Source organism: Buteo buteo, chromosome 12, assembly GCF_964188355.1.
Source record: "Buteo buteo chromosome 12, bButBut1.hap1.1, whole genome shotgun sequence".
NCBI classification, from domain to species: domain Eukaryota; kingdom Metazoa; phylum Chordata; class Aves; order Accipitriformes; family Accipitridae; genus Buteo; species Buteo buteo.
Window position 1 is genome coordinate 5,608,400 of NC_134182.1, and position 7,590 is coordinate 5,615,989.

Genomic DNA, 7,590 nt, shown 5'->3' on the forward strand with positions numbered 1-7,590 from the left:
TCCTTCCCTGCTTTCCTCTCCTACCTGTATCGTACTGAACTCTTGAGCACTAAAAGGAGCAGAAAGGGCATAATTTCAAAACTCATTTAAGGAAACCAATTTTTTTTCCCCTACCCAATCTATGTGGAACTTGCTGCCATAAAACAAAAGCGAGGCCAAGCAGGGCAAAATGTCCACAAATAACAAAGACATCTGGAGGAATAACCATATTTCATTTTTTTTAAGAGCTTTCAGAGAGCTGTAAGTCTTTAAACCCTCTGCAGTCTTAACTCCTGGGGGCTTTGGAGAAGTTCTGCCTTGGGAAGGTTGTTCAGGTGGGGTTGTGCAGTGAAATATCTGGCAGTGCTGATTGCCAGGCCAAGGTAGAGAAGGAAAAGGACCAACAGCCTGAGCCAGAATGGCAGCTCCTACATATCTGTGTTTGTTGTCGTGTCCCTCAGAAAGAGATGCGTGACCTTCCAGAGAATAGAAATCCCTATTGCCCAACTGACCTAGTTTATTTTCACGCATCATTTAACATGCCCTCTAATGTTTTATAGACTAATTTCTGTAACTCAACATTGAGCTATTATTTAATGAAATGATCCCCAATAGGGACCTTAGGAGAGCTAATTGTACTTAAAAGCTTTGGGGGTGGGGTGGTGGGAAGCATCCACAAATGCTTTAAATACCGAATTTTGTCTCTCTCAATATTTAATTATTTATTTTTCGCCTCAATTCTGGTCGCAATTCTGCAGATACACATCGGCAGTGGTATTGATGAAATCTCTGGTGCCAGTGCAAACCTGTATCAGAATCAGGCCCAGAGAAGTAGTATTTTAATTTTTCTATGACCATTTTGCCAGCTGCGACCATATTTTAATGGCATTGGTAGATGTATGAAAAAACAGTTTCAGGAGACTGCTAAGGGGGGGGAAATTTGAGGTATTCCCTTTATCAGTGGGTCTGAGTTTGGGTATGTTTCCAGGCCGCTCTGCTTGAGGTCTCCCTATGGATCTCTGTCCATATCCGCAGCAGCAGAAGGCTGGGCCATGGGTCGGGCAGCGCTGAGGGAACCCCCTTGTGAGAAAGGAACACCTTCTTATTTATTATTTTTTTATTGCTTTTTTTCTAAGCACAAAATTTGCCAAATAAATATGATCGATCAGTTTTTGATGACCACTTGGATGCTTTGCAAAAATGTGATGAAGTGTTATTTTATTATTATTTATATTCTTTATTATTTTATCATATCCAATCTCTCAGCAGACCTGCAAGTGTTACAGCAGACCCCAGAGAAGTCTGGTGTGTTGACACGACTCACGAAGGATTGCATGAAGTCGCCCGTCATGACTTTGCACTGGGGAGCGGGGAATGAAATGGAGCAAATCTTACCTTCCAGGACATGGAGGACCAAAGAAACTTAAGGAGCACCTGAGTGCTGTTGACAGTATGAAGTGCAAGAGGACATAGGAGCTCTGCTTTTTGTCCCACAGAGGCTTTTTAGCATGCCAATCACCGTGAAATGATGACAACTTCCAGTTCAGGCTGATGAGTAGTTATTTTTCTTGCTGCTGCTGAAGCCACTGGAAAAATCTGATTGATCCAGGATGCCACGTCAGAGCCTAATTCCCCTTTCTGCAAACACCCATATGCTCATATTTAGTGCTTAATAAAAGGTAAGCTCCAGTCAATGGGAAAATGTGCTTAAGAGCTTTATTCGCTTTCTTAAGTGCTTTGCTGGGTCTGGCCCCATGCAATGTGTCAAGCACACATTAGCCTCATCTTTTATTGCTGTAATACAGATAGCTCCTCAGAAATAACCCTTTCAACACAAAGGTGGGGTTTTTTTGGAGGGGAAGCCACCCTGTGCCTATGCACTTACTAATAATGATATGCATTTGGGTGATGTTCTGGCTGTCTGCTCTGAGGAAATAAAGGGAGGGAAACATGATGGTCTTGGAGCAGGTACAAAGCTTTCAGAGGCCTGGCTCGGGTGAAGTTGCAGAAAGCATTTCTTTTTGTGTCTCAGGGCCTGGCAGCCTGGCAAGATAATAAAAGATAAAGCAAACTGTACGACAATGGAAAATGCTGAGCTCCCTGAGTAATTAAAGGTTGTGTAAGACAGTCGCATGGCTTGCAAGGATTATTAATACAGTCACGTTTGCATTATATAAAGGGTAATTAAAATGCAGCCTGCTTACCATTGATTCCACCCCTTGCCTGGCATTCGGAGCAGCGGGTGCGCAGCCAGGCTGCAAAAGCAGCTCGGGAGGCAACGAAAGGAGAGGCTGCGGGGGGGCAGGATGCCCCCGACCGTGGGACCACCGCTGTGCCGTGGCTTTGGACAAACCCCGGACAAACTGCCCTGCGGATTGCGTCCTCCCTCGCCGGCACGGGCAGGAGGGTTGGGGAGCGGTGGGGTTATAAGCAGCTCTTGATAGAAAGCTAAGGTGGCTGTGGATTGCGGGTCAGTGCACCTGAAGAAACTTTGCCAGGGGAGCCTAAGAAACACACCCAGGCTGCCCATGCCAGCCGGCCCCATTGCAATTCCCAAAGCCCAATTTAATTAACGAGACACAAAAAGGTGGGAGTGAGCCTGGCTGTGGTTTTCTGGCAGCCCCACCTCAAAGATGAAGGGCAGCTTCGCTCCTATGATGCTGCACGGGAAAGTGCACGCCAAGAGGTGTCCGAAGTGATGCGTTATTTGTGTGGAGGTTGCAGCAAGCATTTTCCACTAGTTCCCACAGCAGGGAGAGGCGAGGTGCCCAGACCTAGGAGAAAGGAGTGTAAACTCCCCGACGTCAGCTCATTGAGCCCTTGAACCCCTTGGTTTGCATTTTCTATTCATAAGGTACCTTTTGGTGCAGAAGAGGGGTTCAAGTGGAGCTGGGGAGGCTCGGGTTCCCCAGGGTGCTCTGCTTTTTGGAGCTCTGTGCTTTCTGCTCCTGGCAGGGCTTGCAAAGGAAATGCCTCAAACCCACGTGCAAGGCTGTTGGGATGCTGTGAGCACGCCGAGCCTCTATGTTCCCGATTATTTCCCTGTGTTCCTGATTATTTCCCTGGGAGTCCTGTCCTCGGTGCGAGGGTGCTTCTCAGGCAGCGACAAAGGCAGCGCCTCCGAAGGAGCTGGAGATAAGACTACACGCGAGAATGAGCTAGACCAACTGTTTTCTCCATGGAAACATGATTGGCACTCAGCTGTTAGGCCCAGTAAATCCAATTACATCTGTAGACAGAAATGTGGTTAAAAAAAAAAAAAAAAAGCCAAGCTGGTGCAAATGAAAATATAACCGTACGCTGTAGAACTGTTGGGGCTATTTCTTTGTTTTTTACAGTCCCAACTACATCCCATACCCCTTGTGGGGTGTGCGTGTTGAGTGATGTTTCCCTGTGGTGCTGCTGCCCCGTGAAGCCACCGTACCCCATCCCTGCCCTGCGGTGGCAAACGCTGCCTGGTCCTAGCCCCCATCTTTCCTAGGGCAGCCGAATTACAGAGCTGGACAGGCAGCCAACACCGAACATCTAGAGAGTGAGGTATTTCTAGAAAGTCACTTTCCATGCAATGGGCCTGAATAACCACAACCTGAGCTCCTGGAGATGACAACCGGGGGCCTGTAGCCTTCCTTCCAGCCACTCCTGCCCCAACTGCCCTCCAGCGGCTCGTGAGAAATCACTTTTAAATACAGATTAGCGTTGCTGGCCACTCAGGGGATCCTTTTTAAAGACACTTGAAGTACACAGAGAACTGTCGTGAGGTGGGGAAGCTACAGCCTGAGTTTGAATACCCTGGTTACAGATGGATGTCTGGCCCGAATAGCCACCATGAGCTTTCTCCCTGTGCTTTTATAATTCCCCATCCCCACAGGTGATGTGTTCTCCGTCGGGTTGGGAGTAAAAATAATGTCTTGCAGCTAAAAAGCTGCAACTGGAATCTGAACACAGCACTTTTCCGAAGAAACCCAGGCAAATTAAGATCAAAAGTTCCCCCAGCCTCAGCCCTACCCTTGATGCAGCGTTTTAGCCCACACAGCCTCCTCCATGCAGCCCTGGGTAGCATTGCCAGCACCTCCTGCTCCCCAGACCACCGCACCAGGCAGGGGAAAAGCCCTTCGTGCCGCCTTTCCTCATTTGCAGGTCACGGGGAGGAATCTGCCAGCAAAGCCGCAGACTTCAAAACCCTTTTTTTCTGTCTGTGGAAGGAATTAATTGCTTGAACTGCATGTTGTGGTGGGTACAATTTAGTTTTTTTTAATTGGCATCTCATCTGCGCTTTCTGCATTCCCTTGTGACCGGTTTGAGGTCTATTTTGCTCATTTAGTCCCTGGGTGGCAAACCTGTGGAGAAGTCAGGAGACATGGATGGCTTTTCCAATGCCGCTACTGACTTTGCTTGACTGGCTTTCAGATGCTTATCCAAAACATGACTCGGTTCCTCCATCTGTAAAATGGAGGTTGTTGCTTTATCCCCCTTAAAAACTGCTCAGAGAGCTTGGGGTAGAAACCAGCCAGTGGGCTCCAAGTTGACGGAATTTCTGTTTTTCAAATCCGTGACAGTTTTCTCTTAATTCTGTGCTTTGAAATACAGAGAAGTACGGAAACGTTCAACTTTTTTTTTGGGGGGGTGGTTTTTAAAAGCTCTATAATTTTGGTATGGTGGAAAACTTAAAAATAAATTCTCCCCACAACATTTTAGCCTTGCACTGGACCAAATCTTGAAGGAAGCAATATTGCTGTTGGTTATAATTGTCGGGCTTCGGCATTTCTCTGTTGTGGAAACGAAGTATCAGGGTTAGATGCAGGGTCTCATCCCAGCCATACTGTGCTTTCTCATCTCGGTTATTCCCGACTGAAAGCAATAAAATGCCTCTCATCCAAAAGGATACATTTCAGGCTCTTTGGGGAGGAAATACCACTCTGCGGTGAGAGGCAGCTCCTTCCGCAGAGGAGCACGCCGGCGCAGGCAGCCAGGCACGCTCCTGCACGTTGAAGCGCGGAGAGGAATCGCCCAGCTTTTCCAGGTGGACTCTGTCCCCAAAAATCAAGCTCTATTGACTGCTCTGGAGAAGTCATCCCGCCCATCTCCACAGCAGCCGGCAGGTCCGGGTGTCATTCCACGGGTTCAGAGCGAGGTACATCACCCTCCAAACCACCGATACCCTTTGCAGACCCCGGGCAGACGGGGCTCCATCCCACTTCGCCACCAGCTGGAGCAACCCAGAGCCCGGAGCAGCGGGGTGTTCGTTTGGGGACCGTCCCCATCCTGCCCCAGCGGTGGGTCCGGGCTGGATGGAGACACCCTGGCCCGTGGCCACAGGAGGTTCTCCCGTTACGCGGGCGGCCCCACGCAGGTAGTTTTGCTTAATGGTATTAAACAGAGAGCGATAATGTTACCTCGGGGATCAAGTGGTGAGCTGGGTACGGTGTGACCTGCGGCAGCAGCCGGAGCCTCTCGTGCCACCGAGAGGCTTGGGGTGTTGTGGGGAGCCAGCGGGTAGGGGACATTTACTGGGGAAGGAGGCTAACGCCCTGGAACGGGTAGACTGCTCGCAATAAAACCCGCCTCTTCCCAGGTGTACAGCCCCTGTGTCTCAGCTTAATTTCATTTTGCAATATTTTAACTTTTATTCTGGGGCCACCTCTGAACGTGCCAAAGCCATTCATCCCCCTCCGTCTCCTCTTGCCCGGACCCGTTGTCAGCCCAGGGCCACCTCTGAACCTGCTGAAGCCATTCATCCCCCTCCATGTCCTCTTGCCACTGCTTTCCACCGCTGGAAACGAGCTCCACAGTTAAAAACAACCGGTTCAGAGGCGGCTGTGTGTCTGCGGCTGTGTGTGTCTGGGGCGGGGAGGGGGGGGGGGGAATCAAATATCAAATAACAAATCAGTGAGGTGGTATCAGGATCTGCTTGCTGACACGTGGGTGGAGGGGAGAAGGACAATGTGCCCAGCAGTTGCTGGCTCAGCTCTGGTGACGCCGGCGGCTTGTCCTGTGCCCTCCCCAAAAAACTGGCCCCCACCGGGGTGGGAGCCGCAGCTGCCTGCCATTGCCTCGCCAGGGCAGCCGGGCTTTGGGCCGTGCATGGTGCATCCAGCTATAGAAAGAAGATGCTGTAAGGGGGAAGTTATAGTATATATATATATATAAAGTACATATATAGAGATATAAAGTGCTGCTCATCTCCATTGTCAATCCAGCAAATGGCAATTTCAGCCGCGTTAAACCATTAAATAAGCTGCTCCCTTAACTTCTGGGAAGGCAGCACGAATTTCGGGCGGGTTTCTGTCGGAAGGGAGGGCTGATGAACTTTTGATGAACCGGGGCTGGAAGCAGACAGTTGCTCCTATTGAATCAGCATCGTGTAAGGCTGGCCTCATTAATGAATGTCAGAGACCCTGCCTGAATCAGAGGTTTCAGGCCTCTGCTTTTTCTTTTTTAATTGCGTTTTCCAGAGTTCACAGGCCAGAGTAAGCGGGGAAATTTGTGATGGGTCAGAAATGGCTGCGGTTTGGAAAGAATTTCAGGCATCCTTCATGTGACCTCCTCCTCCTCCTTGCACACAATTGTTGCTTTTAAAAGAAGCAGCGATAATGGGGGACCAGGGGATCTGCCTTGCAGAAATCTTGCCCTCAGCCCTGCCGTTTGCAAATCCCTTCTTTGATCCACGGCGGGGAGCGGTCAGTGCTGCGGAGGGGAGACGTCCAAGGGCAGGGGGCTGTCAGCCAGGCACCCCTCCATCCGCTTCCCGATGGAGCGGAGGAGCCAGAGCCTACAGCGGCGACGAGGCATTTTACGGTAGCGGCTTCAGGAATTAGTCAGCCGCGGCTCCTGTGCCATCGGCAGGGTTTGGAGTTAATCCGGAGCCTAGTCAAGGCTTGCAAGGCACTGGGAGTGGATGGGACTCGCTGCCTTAACAGCCTGTTTGAAGATGAGGGGGGAAAGCCCCCCGCACTCCCTTGCTGACTCAGCTGGCCTGGGCAGCTGGCCTAGTTAATCTTAAATAAGCCAATTAAGGCTACACCTTAGGAATGCCTCTTAGCTGAAGGTTTGCTTGAATAAAGGCTGCAAGGTTTAGCTAATAGAGCCTCAAATCCCAGTAGAGCGTTCCTTACCTAGAGGGTCAGTCGTGCCCCCCTCAGCTGTTCCCGTGGTGTGACCAGGACTTGATTTAATTGAACTAAACCCACCAGGGAGCGAGTGGCAGCCCCGAGTCACCCAAGAGCCAGTGGGTCTGGAGCACAGCAGTCAGGGGAGCAGCTCGGGTCTGTCGGCCACTAGGTAAGTCGTGATAGAGCTCCCGTGCCTCAGTTTCCCCACCTGCAAAACCAGCGATGCTCCCGAAAGGTGCAGGACATCCCAGGGTGTCCCGTGATGAACGTGCAGTAGTTGTAGCACTGGGTTAAATCAGGTGTGTGTCTTTGGGGATGACATGTTATCACTGTGCATGGGGGGAGGGCCCCAAAGAGCTGGGCTTTTGAGCATCCACCCCACAGCCTGGTGGTGGTGACATCCCTGTGAATTGTTTTTAGGTTTTCTGATGAAAAGATGAAGCAAGGTGGCCTCAGCTCCAGCTGACTGCCCTGTGCTTCCTGACGTGAGTGTGGCTGGTAG

At 50.3% G+C, this 7,590-nt stretch overlaps 1 long non-coding RNA gene across 5 annotated transcripts in view; it reads left to right on the plus strand.

Annotated features, from left to right (window-relative positions):
• LOC142037856 (uncharacterized) overlaps positions 1 to 2,141 on the plus strand; it is a 35,440-nt gene extending 33,299 nt beyond the window's left edge. For 4 of the 5 annotated variants that reach the window (XR_012652454.1, XR_012652455.1, XR_012652451.1 and 1 more), the window contains one exon: positions 1,249 to 2,141. This is a non-coding gene — a long non-coding RNA (uncharacterized LOC142037856). Of the gene's footprint in view, positions 1 to 1,245 lie in introns of all 5 variants that reach the window. The other variant, XR_012652452.1, reaches the window with a different exon arrangement.
• Positions 2,142 to 7,590: the final 5,449 nt, after the last annotated feature.